The following is a 15,398-nucleotide window of genomic DNA, read 5'->3' as shown; positions in this document are numbered from 1 at the left end:
CATTGGAGGATTTTAAAAACAGGTGGGACAAACACCTGTCAGGGATGATCTAGGTTTACTTGGTCCTGCCTCAGCACCAGGGGCTGGACTTGATGAACTCTCAAGGTCCCTTCCAGCCCGACATTTCTGTGAGTCTATGAAATGAGAAGGGCCCCAAGGCCCTAAGCATCTCTATACAATACAATTTAAAACCACATTTAAAAAAAATTCAGTCCAGCCACTGCCTACATCCCCTATCCTTTTCTGATTATTCCCATACCAGCAACTACCCTTTTCAGCTTTCTGTGTCTCTCTGCCAACGACCCCAAATACACCAAAAATAAAGTCCTATTGTACAGGGCAAAAAATCATCAGGGTCTGCTCATTGTGTGAGCCTTGTGTTGCAACAGGATGCACAAAGGGAAAGTGACCAATAACCTCCTAAAACACACAACAAAGTAACTGCAGGCTGAGCCCATATGTTAGTTTGTTCCCACAGCTCAGATGCCAGTGCTGTCCGGAAATAGCTGTGAGCTAGGTGAGAGAGCATTCTGTGTAACGGGCATGCAAATGAGCACCCAGTGCATCCCATTTTCCTTTGAAATCTCCGTCCCCAGCATTGCTGCTTGCAAGCAGCCTTTGAACGGGAGACAAATTCAGCATATTCCACAGACGTGCTTCAAGGGCCTTTTCGGAGTCATCACTTCAACCATCAGTGAGGTTGTCTCCTGGCTTTTGGGGTATATATGGTACCGTTATGGGCACAATGGTAATCTTGCAAGCAGATAACAGGGTATGTGGATTCCTGCCATCATCGGAGAAAGACTGAAAGACTGTAGGCACTGCTGTCTCCAGTGCAGCAGGCAAATGCTCAGCACGGCAAGACTTGCTGACATTGATCAACGCTCCTCTTTTCTTTTCTTTTTTTAAGGGTTTTTAATTAACATCCTGTTTCAATCATGAGTTTTAAGCACCACATGATTCCAGTAAAGAGGTCAGACTCGCCATGAGGATGTCAGAATGAATTAAGTTAGGGATTAGGAAGAGTTCCAAGGGGCGGAGAGAGATCTTGCTGTGGGAAATGGTTCACTGTCACTGCAGTTGTCAAATTCTGCTACCAAATTGGTCGGGGCCAGTCACCCGAAGCAGCCTGGGTAGCACATAGTCAGTGTTTGTCTTTATCCTTCTGCACATTTCAATTCAGCTTCTAGTCTTGCTGGTTGTAGGTTCACATTAAACTGCAGGGCCGACAGATCTCCTTCCAGTTCACGCAGGCGCTGTGGTCTCGATCCTGCCCCGACTTACACCCAGCAGCGGGACTACCCACGTGTGTCGAATTGAGCACGTGTGTAAATCCGTGCAAGACTGGGGCCCATGGGAGTTTCTCACACGTGGAGCTCGACTGTCCTCTGCACCAGCTCATGATCAATCAGGCATAACTCCGTCGAAGGTGGGAGCGGGAGGTACAATGGCGAAAGGGAGAGGAGAATCACGTCCATCCTCTTTAGAAAATTCTATTTAGCATCTTTACTTTGTATCAGAAGGGGCTAGAATCTCTCTATAGCCGCGGGTGTCAGACCTTCGGAGCACCATTATGACAGTAAGGAGCTTACTGGCAGGATGGAAGCCCAATTGGCTGTGGCCAATTTCCATATACATTGAGATAATTTCAGAAATAAATGCACAACGGTAACACTATTTACTGAGCACCTCGCCTGGTTGCTTACGCGTGTGTCTCCCTTGACAGACAACGAGAGAAATTGCTTGGTTGACTACAACAGAAACAAAAACCACGCAGCTGCTGAGGTTTGTGCTCATACCGCAGCAGTGTGAGACAGAGAGAGCGAGAGAAAGACAGGGGAGGTGCCTTTAGCAACTGGGGAAAAGTCAGGGGTCCCACAGACAATACAGCAAATGCATGTAGCACAGGGACCAAATTCAGTACACACCCTGGTGTAAATGCAGTGTGACTCCACAGTGTGACAGTGCAAAGTGATCGCGGAAAGTGTGTCGCTTATCAATATTTTCCTTTTCACTTAGACACGAAACTCATCCATGTTTGCAACTGTTTTGGTTCAGTCACAACAACCTGAGAGAACACGAGCGACCTTAACCAAGGGTGAGGACAAGGCTGAGGCTAATCAGATACCAAGTGCTGGCTCTGGGGCAGAAATGCAGGAATAAATGGCTTCAAGGAATCTGTGTTGTTTGGACTGTCACAGCATGGGCCTATTTCTACCAGCCGTGAGCAAAGGGAGGAGCAGCTGAGGGTTGAAGGTGATGGTAAGACTGGGTTTCCATTATACCTTCTACTGTTATTTTGGCCCGGATCCTGCAAAGACTTGGGCACATGTTTAGCTTTACTACTTGGAGTAGGCCCATTGATTTCACTCATGGTAGTGAAGTTAAGCATGTCTTTGCAGGATTGGGGCCTTACTGCCTTCTCGCCCATGAGTGTATATTAAATGGAGGTTGGTAGGACAAACATTTGCCCTCCAGCTCAATGAATCATAGAATATCAGGGTTGGAAGGGACCTCAGGAGGTCATCAACTCCAACCCCCTGCTCAAAGCAGGACCAATCCCCAACTAAATCATCATTCTGTTTTCAAAACCCATGCATTGTTGCGTTTCTTTCCAAAAATCACCACTTCCTTGTTATTGTTGGGGGCTTGTTCCTTGTTTTAAATCAATGGCAACTGTATTGATGAGCAGCCCTGTAACAACAAAACAGCCCACAGAGCTCTGCCATCAGCAGCATCCCTACAAAAACAAAGCGCAATGTGGAACCCAGCATGCGTGACCAATCCTGTAATTGTGAGTCAACATGCACTGCCCCGTGCCTGTGGGCGACCCGACAATAACAAAGCAGTCCTCAAATCCTCAGCCAGTGTGACTACATCCCAGTACTCGCAAGCAACCCAACAATGACAAACCAGAGCATGTAGCCTGATACTCCTGAGAGCAACCCTGCAATACCAAACCAGTGAGCATGCATTGGGACGGAAAACACACCCTGACAGAATGAAACAGGTTTTATTCCTTAGAATTGTACATTCCTTGCCAGGGTCCTTTTAATTGGCCCAGCTCACTTTTGGCATTACACCAAGGCCTGTCAGATCCCCAAGGCCTACGAAGCTGCAGCTGCTTTGGACAAGTGCCTCTCACCAAAGACCAAATCCTGGGGTTTCTGCATGATTGTGATAGACGCCCTCCAGCCCCTTGTGTTCCCAAACCCCTCTTACTCCCTGCACCAAATGGGGCTCAGGCTTTGTAATCTCCGCAGCGGGCGGCCCAATCCTGCCAATGGGCCATAGCAGCCAATCGGTTCCAATTACCTTCATCGAGGTGCGGCTGATCTTGCAGACTTTGGTGCTGCACATTCACTAGGGACATGAACCACAGATAATGGTTCTGACAGCAAGGCTAGCTGCACGGCCTCTGTGTGCAAGTGTGAGTGTGTGTGTGCGTGTTTGTGCTTTTCCCTGCTCAAGTCGTGTTTGCAGAGCGACTGTTCTCATGTAACAGAATAAACAGAATGTTTTCCAGAGGAGTGAATTACACGCCTGCAGTGCAGAGATAATTTGCCAGCAGCCCTGATTCCCGTTGTGCGGGAGGTGACATCTTTTTATGGAGCTGTGTACATTTGTATTAGTGCCCATTAATCTGTAGTGATATTATTAGAGAGACAGAGCGAGCGAGCGAGACTGTGTTGATGGAAGAATGTAACGGGAAAGGCCAGCCGCGGCTGCGCTTCAGCGGGGGGTGCGGGCAGGGCCACACGGCGAGCCCTGGGTGTATTTTGGAACGCTGACCTGCACTGAGTTTGGTCGGACCCAACGGGGCCCTCATAACATGGGGGCATGGGGCAGGCCTCACCCGTGCAGAACCGTCTCGGTGAATATGCAGTGAAGTCACGAGAACAGTCTCCCCCCGCCCCCAAGGATTCTGCCCATTCGCTCTGAAGCTGCAGACTCACACTCACACACACACACACACTCAATTCGCTGCCAGAGAGTGATGTAGAACGTGCTGCCACCTTCTGGCCAGGCCAATTTTCATTCGTGTGTGAGATTCATCCCAGGGCCTTGGTTTGTTCCTAAAGGCTGGACAATTCCCTGCCAAACCTTTAATGGTAGTTCAGAGGCTTTTCAAGCGGTTTAATCTGAATTTGCAGTGACTGCCTCAAACGCCTTTTCTCACCTGTGCACGAATTGGTGCCACGTGCGCCTCTCCTCGTGACAAACGCAGCCCAAAGAAAGGCATGGCTGTGTCAGTACCGAGGCCAAAGGGACGCTCTGCAGAGACAAGAGATGGTAGGTTCCTTGACCAGAGCCGTGTCATCTTATAAGTTTATAAAGTACCCAGCATAATGGGGACCCAGTCCTGATTGGTGGCTATGCCCTCTGCTGCAACATCTTTATTTATAATAAGCTAATTCATCCTAGGGGGAAAAACACCCAATCCCTCCCTGGTGTTGTAACATACCCCACTTACAAACATCCGCTGGGTGCTGTGCTGGTCTATGATCGTAAGAAACCAGAAAGGTTTCAGGTAAACCAAAAAACAGCAATGCAGATGACTCTGGCCTGTATTAAAAGAGCAGTGGCAGCATCTACATCCCCGTGGTTAATGTTCTGACACAAGCTAAAATGGCAACACAACGTTGTGTAGCCGAGTCCACACGGGAGGGTGATGCTGTTTCAACTAAGTCAGTACAAACCTGTGTGCCAGCAAGGCCTCTGTAATACCAGCCTGCCAGCCCCATGGAATACTTGGGCTGCTTTTCACTGCTTCTACGGGGAAAGCTTGGTCCTGCTCTCATTTGCCCCAGCGTAAATCTGGACTAAACAACACCGACATCTAGGTTGGCAGCCTGTTACCCTACTGGAATTTGACCAGGAAACAGGGGTAACAGCTCTAACTTTGGGGGGAAAGTGCCAGGGGTTCTTTCATGACCACATTCAATGGTCTCAGGTTATTGCCATCTGCAAAAGCTGGCGAGTCCACCAGCGCAGTGTCTCCTGATGTTCTTCGGGGACAGGAGTTCACAACGGACTCAGAGGCCAAAGTGACACCACTTCCCGCAACACCGAGGCTTCCTTTGTTGTCTCCAATCCAGCTACTGACCAGACCAGACCTGATGCGCGATCTGCTGAGATCACAGCTGGAGGTGGCGTGGCTGAGGATCGGCTACAACCAACATACACGGGGAGTGCCATAGCTTTCATGTTTTCTTCTTTATCTCACTCTTTCTTCCTGAGATCTTCTGTAGCACCAATGTGCAGCAATGGTATTCCCTGGGAGCCGCCTTCCGCTAGCTGATTCCTGGAGGGATTTGCAGGCATTTCTGCCCAACAGCAGATTGTCCCTTCGCTTCTAAATGCTGTGATCACCAAAGGCAACTCTCGCTCTCTCTCATATTCTGCCCAACAACTACCCCCCTTCTCTTGCAATCCTCGCAAACAACATTCTCCTCTCCTGGTGCAACCTCAGTGACATCTCCCTGTACGTTAAATGAAGATGCATTAGCAACAATGAGGTGAGACGTGTTCCCCTACGAGTACGAGCGTAATTAATCACTGGAACAATTTACCAAGGGTCATGGTGGATTCTCCATCACTGACAGTTTTAAATCAAGATGGGATGTTTTACTAAAAGATCTGCTCCAGGAATTATTTTGGAGCAGGTCCATGGCCCGTGCCATACAAGTGTGTGTGTGTGTGTGTGGAGGGGTGGGGGGGAAGACTAAACAATCACAGTGGTGCCTTCTGGACTTAGAATCTGTGTGTGTGTGTGTGGGTGCGTGCACGCACGCATGTGTAGTTTGCTGTTACTGACGTTTAGCTCCACAGCCTGGAGACGTACAGGACGTGCGGCTGGATGCCTTTTGTCTTGGAGGTGATTTATTACTATGATCATAGAGTCATACTGTAGATGCCAGAGATGGAAGAGACAGGCTCATCCCGAGAGTCAAGTGATGCTATTCAAGTCCAGGCACTAAGTCTTTCTTGGCAGGATAGTCAAAGGTGCGGAGGGTTGGTGATTTCCATTGATGCTAATGGGAGTTATGGGTGCTCACTCCCATGGCTTAGGTCAGCTATAAATGGCCAGTGATGGCTAGCCCTGGTTTTCTTTGTCAGTAAAGTGTGTGTAGGGGGAGTGGGAGATAGATTAACCATGACTAATTTGGAATGAAGGCCCATTTTTAACTCTAGAATATATTTAGTCTCCTAAAATAAAACCCCTTTAGCCTTTGATGGCAGCTTCACGCCCATGGTACCTCTCGTCATACCCAACGCATTGTGGAGGAGCTTAAAGCCCTAAAGCTAGAAGAGTTAGGCGTGCGGCTTAGAAGCCAGGTCAGCTGAATTCTGTGTGCACTTTTGGGAGCAAACAGCTGCTGTGGGAAGTACTGGATTTGCAAAGGAATAGAGCTGAGCAAATAACAGAGATTCTCACAGTTCAATCCTAGCCAGCCTGCTTGGGTGCTACTCATAGGGCTTTTTATTCACAGGTTTGCAAGCATTTGGCTGCGCCGAGCAAGGCGTTATGCATGAGAACGGCTGTGGAAAGGAAAAGCAACGTGAACATATTGCACCCAAAACGTTCAGACAGCCGTTTTGACATCTCTCTCTCTCTCTTTTTCTTTTTTGCTCTGCACAGTAGCTCTGTCGCCCATTCTGAACGTTGGCTGATGACCTGTGAACAGGAAAAGGGCCCTCCCTGTTTGTTTTTGTCCCCAGAGGCTAAACATATCAAATAACATATACGTAACGTCACATGCCATGGGTGACCAATCGCACAGTGCAACTGAACACTGAGCAGTTCACAACTGAACCAGAAGCTAGTGTTCACTTGTGTGAAATATTTGGCACAATGGTTGTGAACAGCAACAACCCCCCCCCCCGTAAAGATCACAATCAGGTTGTGGACAGAAAAGCGGGCTGCACTGGTCAATTCAATTATTTGCTGTGCATAATTTGCTTGGGCATAAAACTTTTCCAGTTGCTTTCTTGAGTTCTCTATGCAATGAACATAACATTTGAGAGCATTCGTTTCCATTTGTCGTCTAAAAAGGAAGAGAGGGGTTCAAATGCCCTGCAAGAGAGATGGATCTTGGCCCAGGGGCACTGAGAATGCTGGCTACATGCCATCCTCTGTGTGTGCCCTCCAGCGATCAAGCCCTGCAAAGGCCATTATCTACAGCTGTGCATCCTCACCAGTGCCAGGGGAAATCCCAACTCAAGCTAGTGCTGACTGGGGCAGCATTAACTTATGCAAGCTCCCCACCTCTGCGCACTACAATTCCCCCTCCCCGTGCCGGGGTTTGAGTAGCAGTGGTATTTAGGGAAGATCATGGCTGCCGGGCTCACTCAGGACTAGAGGGGCCGGGGAGGGGTTGTGGCAATGTGGAGGTACAGGGCTTCTCCAGACAGAACTGGGCTTTGCTCAGTCTTAGGAAAATCGGCCTGAATCCCTGGCCCTGTAGGGCCTGGAGAGGGTGGCACCCCCACCGACCTCCCCAGACAGGAGGATGGCAAGGAAAGGCTTCAAGTGCAAATTCATAAAGTTTCCGAAGTGGGAAAAACCCACTAAGAGAACAATGTGGCACAGCCCTTTCCCCCTTAGTACTGGTGCGCATGGTTGCCAACTTTCCCGCAGTAAATAAGCACCCCGACTTTCGCAATAAGCCAAAAACCAAGCGAATCCCATTTCATAACAAGGCCAAAACAAGCCAATCCCTAAGAACCCCAAGACTCCATGTGACTAGATCCCCCTGGCGTGCAGTCTGGGCCTGTGGCGGGCCCGCTGTGCACCCCTGACTCTCTCCCCTCCTTGCCCCTGCTTGCCGGGAGCTGATCAAAAAAAAGAAGCAACAAGCCACAACAAGCCAAAAACTAGCCAACAAGCCACTCACAAGCCAATTAAGCCAAAATCAAGCCCAATTTCTGCGTTTTTTGCACAGGTTTGGCATGTCTGCTGGCGCATCATCTCACCTGCCTTTTGATCCCAAATTCCAAAACAATACAGGATGCAAAATCCTGGGCTGGATGCTCCACTGGTGTAAATCAGGAGAGTGCCAGTGGAGTTGGGGGTGGGGGGCAGATCCCTAGCGAGGATGAATCGGCGCAGCTCCTGTTTTAGTCAATGGGCCGGATCCCCAGCAGTGTAAGTTAGCAGGGTTCCGCCGGAGTCAATGGAGCTCCATCAATTGACACCAGCGGAGGATCAATGAAACTCCACTGATTGACACCAGCTGAGGACCTGCCCCTCTGTCCCTAGTTACAGATAGCGTCGGGTCAGCGTCTCCTATGTCTGCTCAGATCTGAACCTCATCTGACCTCCTAGTTACACCTATTGCAGCTCTTCCCACACACAGCCTCTCCCCCTGCCTCCCCCGACACAAGTCTCTCTTCTCCCGGGTAGCCGCTGCACAACTAGAGTTAATCTTTCGCTGCAAAAAGCAAACCAGCTTTTCCTTTCTCATTGGAATTATGTTGGTGGAGGCCTGCAATCTTCTAAGTGTCAAATGCACCAGAGCCGCTCGGTGATAATGCAGGTCTCAGCAAACTCAAGGGCTTCAGGGAGCTGAGTCTGACTGATGGATGGGGGGGTTCTTTTTCCCAGGCAAGAGCTCCGATCTGGGAGGCTCCCCTGCTCCAGCAGGGGTCCTGTCGTGCTGCTTATTATGCACAAGCCATTTTCTGAGCTGAAATGTGAGGGGCGCTCAGGTTGCATGGCTCAGAGGAGATAAAAATGACACATTTTGCCTGCAAAAGGGAAAGTAGAAAATCAAGTAACTCCCCATCTGTAAATATTTCCTTGTCTCCTGCCCAAAACCACAGAACCAAAGCCTACACTAGCATCAGAGGTTTGCTGTCCCTGGGGCATGGCAGGGGTCAGAGTTATGGGAGGGAGGAGTCAGACAGGTCAGATTCACATGCTGCTAATGCTATCCTGAATGAAAGTTAATAGTGGTCCGGATCTAGACACACTGGGCACAGTTTTGCTCTCAGTTACACCCTGCAATGAAATCCTGAGCTGCAGATGACAGGTACAGTTAGTACCAGATGAATCACACACAACTGAGAGGACAGGACTAGAACACTGGGCCTTGAGCGCCAGAACCCGCAGGCACCTGCCACTGGAACTAAAGGAGCACCCTGTTCCTGGGCCATGCTGCCAGGGTCCAGGGGTTTTAAGAGTTTAGGAGTTGCAGCGGTCAGCGATGCAATGCCTAACTGATTTAGGAGCCTAACTCTCATTTTCAGAAGTGATTCGATCCCATCCACTGTCAATGAGACGTTGGCTCTTAAGCACCTCAAACCCCATTGAAAATGAGACTTGGGCTCCTAAATCACTTAGGCATTGCAATGCTGACTGCAGCAACACCTCAATATCTTTGAAAATCGGGGCCTAGGTCACTCACCCTTGTTGTGGGGCAGTCACCGGAGGGCATTGTCACACGCCCCATCCCTCCCCACCCCCAGAGGCAGACTCCAGTCTTATAGCATAGACAGACTCCTCTGCCCAGGTAGGACGGGGGCCGGCTCCAGTATATTAAGACAATCAGAACAACTGACCAACCGCATAAAACCCCGACGTTTCCGTGCCCTGCAGCTAAACCTGTTGCTTTCCGCCGAGCTGTTTTTGAGGCACTGCCATAATGAATCTGGAGGAGGAAGAAAAATGCAAGAGCAAACAGGAATGAAATATTCCTCTCTCTGGAGGGTTTGTAGCCCTGGTGAAATATAGTCGAGACAAAGCATAAAGGTCCTATTTCCAACTCTATAATATTTCCTGCCAAAACAACTAAAACGTGATGCTCTAAATTTTCTGCAAAATTCTTCTGAGGTTATTTTTCCCTTAAATTAAGCCATACTAATTATTTTCAGCCGGCTTTATCTCCACTCTGCAACACACCAGGAGGGTGCAGGCGGCAAGCATTTTAAGCCTCCATAAACAAAAGAGTAGTTTGGAAAATAATTCTATCAATTAATCAAATTAATCCTGCAGTTTTCGTTACAAGCCCCAAGTGGCAGGGATTCTAGCCTGCGGTTATGAGCTATCTCTCACTGACAGCGTTTAAATGTTATGATTGCAACAATAATTAAAGAATATAATATGCTCACGCTTTGTGCCAGCCTCCTACCTTCAGACCTCAGTGCTGTGCCGGCAGAGGTCACCTTGAGGACAAACTGATACTGACCAAATTATGCCAGATGCGTCCCTCTCCCTCACGGACAAGACACCAGCATCATTCCATGTCATTCCCTTCCAAGCTCTGAAATGCAGTAGCAGCTTGTTGATCTGCACATCACTAAACCTCATAAACTATGCAAAAACATTGGGGGGCTCTTTGCAAACCGTTCAGAGATTTTAAAGCCAAATCAGCTTGTGGGATTATCTAGTCTGATCTCCTGTATAACAGAAGCCAGAGAATTTTATCCCATTACCCCTGCACTGAGCCCAATAATGTGAGTTTGCCTGAAATGTATCTTCCAGAAAGGCAACCAGTCTAGATTTTAAGACCTCCAGAGTTGGAGAAAATCTACCACCTCCCAGTAGATAGGAGAGTGACTCAGGTTTCTTTACATTTCCACAATGACAGCATCAGACATTCAAACTAAAGTGCACTTGACCAAATGAAATGAACAAAGGGGTGCTAAGATGCATAGCCCTGGCTCATTGTGTTGTTTTTGTTGACCTGCTTGTTAATGTGCCAAATTCATTCATTTGCAGTGCGCGTCCGAGTCTTTAGTGAGGGCGTGCTGCACAAGCAGGGAAATAGCACCAAACTCCCCTGGGACGTCTTACTGATGAAGTTTAAAGGCCACTGCTGGCCAGCCCCACACAAGGTCAGGATTCCCCAGCTTGGTGTTAGTATAAGGACCAAACCTGAGGCTCAGATATGGGCCAGTATTCCGGAACCTGGTGGTAATATGGCCCAGCGGTCCAAAACCTATTGTTAAGTAACAATAGACAATATCTCTCTAACTGCCATCTAAGTAACATTGTTGTTATATATTGGACTTGTATGAATCATACATGACTATGTATGATCTCATGTGTGATCATTCCATACACATATATGTAACTTACATACCTGATAAGATAGCACACATGAGGCACATAGGTCCTTTCCATATGGATTGAGTCCCCCAAGCTTGGTGGCATTCACGTGGGCTTTGATTTGGCCCTGACAGAGATCTGAAGCCCAGAGTCAGAGATCTGGTTTTGTTCCACGTCTATTTTTTTCTGCATTTGAGGCAGCAGGTTACCTCAACCCCCTTTCTTCTCCCTACCCGTCCTTGTGCAAACTGGCCTGGCACCAGCTGGTTCCTCTAAGTGTCACGTGCACCATGGTTGTCTCTGGGGAGATGTGATCATTCGCTGAGCTGATCATGGACCCGTACAGCTGCGACTGTTCACTGCATTATCAGTTTCAATGGGACCTGCGCCTCTAAATCCAGTAGGCAGCTTTGAAGACTTCATGCATCATAAGCCCTACTCTCTGGGCTCTGGGGAACCCGCCTATATGAACAGTGTGTCATGCCATCAACTAGACACTGTTCCAGTCGTCTCAGGAACCAACGTTTCTCTGAGGCTCCCTCCCCATTTTAGGAAAAATGCTGGCAACACCAATTCATGTTGGGGATCGGGCTGAACGTTAACTGATGTGAACTATCCGTCTGGTAGCTACGATCTCTCCTGTTTCTTGGACAGCTCCCAGTGATACCTCCAAGTGGTGGGAACATCAGCATGACTGCATGTCCTTGAATTCCACTCGCAGCCTGTTCCCTGGGGCTGCAGGGGTCACAGTACTGAACACTCGGGGCTCATGGCACTCCAATATCAGGAGAGGTATGGCACAATGGTTAGAGCAAGACAGCCGGAAGTCAGGAGATTGGGTAATGCTCCTGGCTCTTCCAGTGACTTGCTGCATGATCTGGGACGAGGCACTTAATCCTTCTGCCCTTCAGCCCCACTGCTATTTCCGTCCAACCATGACCTGGAACCTCCGCTCCCCTCTACTGCTCACTATTGCAGTCACCCACCCAGCACTGCCAGTTCACCTCATTCCTGACCAACAGCCCCCTCTGCCATTCCAGACCTGGCCCCCTCCTTTCTCAGCTCTGCAGATGCCCCTCAATCTTGACCTGCAACCCCCTTGCTATTCCAGCCCTGGGGTCAGCTACAGAGCTGATTCACCTCCATACTACCGAGGGGAGGATTTTCTACAGAATTCATTACCAGGCAAATTAAGGCTGCTCCCTGAGGTCCCTACTGGACTGAAGGAATCTTCTGCTCTTTTCCTCTTCCTGGTAGAGAGGCTCTGTCCGGGACAGACACGTCTCTGTCTTGTCTTTCCCTCTCCCTTAGTCATTCAGCTGTGGTGGAAAGGCTCAACCCATAGGCAGACCCTGCTCACCCACCGATGATTTGTTTCGCACCTCTATCCCCGAGTTTGGGGAGCTGCACTGCTCCAGAACAGGCTCGTGGCTGGAGAGGTGATCACTGCAGGGGCTGTGTCCTGACCTGCTCCAGGCTTTGGAGATGAGGACAGACAGGTGGAAGTGGACTGGATGCCAGTGGCAGCATCGAGCACAGGGATGATGGACTCACAGCAGCCTGCCCCAATAAGGACGCTGGCTGCGACTTTCTGGGCAAGCGGTAGCCCCCGTTACAGTGAGTTACACTAACCTGGTCCAGAGGTGATGAGTGCCTGGCTCACTGTGGCCAAATCCCCATCCCGGAGGAAGGGCAGATGTTCCCAAGCCAGCCGGACGTGGAAGAAGGTATATATATATATATTTTTTAATCATGAAGGATATTTGACCATCTAAGCTAAGTGCTGACTCAAGCAGGATGCTGGGGCATTGCATCACTTAGACAAAGGGGGAGCAGGCATCCTCAAGGGAAGGGGAGGACAATGACCTGGCCAATTATTCCAAATTTCCCATTACACAAAGTTTCCTATTACTTTGGTCTTGCCTGGGTTGCCTTTAAGCCAGCTGCTTTTTATCCAGGTAGCTATCTCCTTTGGGCAGTGTGACTTCCTTGTGATGGTGTTGGTTGCATCCATGGAAGAAGAGACACTCAGCTGGGTGAGATAGGTGCACTGCTGGCAGAAGAGTCCATGGAGAGATAGCGAGATGCCCAGTGATCTTATGTGGCTATTGAAGCAGACCGTAACGCTCCATTGCACTCTGCAGATGAAGGACTTCAGGGGTGAAAAGCAGTTGCCCATCACCACACTTTGGGGTCGTGATGGAATGACTCAAGCCAGTGTAGTACTCCAGCTACATCATGTAAGTCGGGCAGCAGTACGTTGTGGTCGAAACTCAAGTAGGATAAGCACTGAGCTGTGGCCTCCATCCATTGTCATGAGGAGGCTGTCTTGGCTGTCGAAGGCTGAGCCGGTCTGAAACCTGATTGTGAGGCATCCAGGATGCTGGTCGCTGTCACACATTGTTGTCACATTGGTTGACACACCTTTCTGAATGACTTGGCCTAGGAATGGGAGGACTGATACTAGGCAACAGTGGGAGAGCTTTTCTGCACCAAGCATTGGCTTTAGAGGATCAGGTGGGTTTCTCAAACAGGGTCACTTCTCGGAAGGCGGTACTGATCCTTTCTGTTAGGAATTGTTCTCTGCTAGCTGTCATAGCTGGGAGCGACATGGCTCTGCTGCAGCTCCATTACCCCTTAGGGCTTCTCGCACGTCGTTCTGGGTGACCAGGCTGAGCAACGGCTGGAGGTGGGGCTGGAGGAGGGGCCAGTGCAATGATACCCACTAGGATACAATGACTAGCGAGGGCTGAACCTCAGAAGGGTTGTTTTTGTTTGAGATAAGCATGCAGAAGTTTAGATGCTGCATAGTCTAACTTACTGGGGCTGCAAATCTGGCCTGGGATAATCATGTGGTCTCACAAGATTCCAAGCGCCTACTTCCGGCAGTGCAGCTGGGTGACCTGTGGGATCGTACTCTCTTCTTGCTGCAGGTCAGATCCTTGATACTACTAAAAGGGCAGTGGAGTGTGAAAGTGAAAAAATAATGAGACAAAAGTTAACTGTCCCCACTTATCTGATCTAAACCAGTTTGGCCACCTGCAAAAACGACAAGGGCAGTCAAAAGCCTCATGCGTCAGGGCATAAGCTATGGGTCAGGTAGAAATTCTCTTGTGCCCCTTCTGGTATTTCAGACACAGGTGCATTATGGGGGATTTTTCCTGAAGCACCTGCCATTGCTAGAAATAAGCTATCAAACTAGATGAACCATTGATCCGCTCTGGTGTAGCAGTTCCACAGTTCTAGTTACTGGACTCATGGATACCATGGTCATGAATGGGGGGTATATAAACCTACATAGATAAATGGGGCCATGTCACACAGTGATTTAGTGCATGTAAACTGTGGGCTGCAGACTCAGGTACAGTGAAGGTGAAGGAGGTAGAAAAAAGACACAGGAGCATTAAAAACATAGGACAAAATAGACTCTTTTAATTTTACGTCCCACAAAAATGGCAATAATTTAGGGCATCACTTGGCAATAATATAGTTGCCAGCTAAAGCAAAACCCCCAGAACTAGAACAAGCCTTTGTCCAATTAAAGGAAATCTTCTTAGGCTGATAGCGGGCTCTGCCTAAAACCAAGCTTTCTCAGGTTACACTAAATCACTGGAGCAGGCTTTTGCGTAAGGCAAGCTTCCCGACTAACCTCCATCTTTGAAATCTACAGCCACCTCTCTCGGAGCTAGGCTTCTTGCCCGGAGTGTGTCACACAGGCCTGTCACGCTACACGGACTCTTTTAAAGTTGGGGCAAATTTTATAGCTCTTTAACCCAATCCCCACTAATCTCCAGCCAATAAGCCATCACTCTCAGTGAGGGTCCTCTCCTCACCAGCCAGAAAGGCCGCTTTGGATCGGCCGCCTTCACTTTCTCACTGCCTGCTTCCCAGCACATCTTATCGAACCTCATCTTGAATCCTGGCAGTGATGGTGCTATTAGGGCCCAGGCAGCATGGCCCAGTGGACAGTGCACTAAGCTGGCTGGCTCCTAGTCCCAGCTCTGGCACTGACCTACAGGGTATGACCCTGGGTAAGTCTCTGTCCCTTTGTTTCCCTGTGTGCAGCATGAGGATAACTGACACTTACCATTTCTGGGAAGAGTGCTTTGAGAGGTCTGGATGAAAAGCACAATAGGTGAGATAAGTGTTATTGAAACACTCCCATCCAGCAACAAGAGGAATGATGGCCTAGTGGTTAGGGGCTTGGAGCCTGAGAGACCCAGGTTCAACTCCATGCTCCACCCTACAATGCCTTGTGTTCTTAGACAAGTCACTCATCTCTCTAGGCCTTAGTTTCACCATCTGTTAAAGGGGGATAATGGCAGTATCTTACCACAAAGGGGTG

Source organism: Lepidochelys olivacea (assembly GCF_965140295.1).
Source record: "Lepidochelys olivacea isolate rLepOli2 genome assembly, chromosome: 12".
NCBI classification, from domain to species: domain Eukaryota; kingdom Metazoa; phylum Chordata; order Testudines; family Cheloniidae; genus Lepidochelys; species Lepidochelys olivacea.
This window is presented reverse-complemented; position numbering follows the sequence as displayed.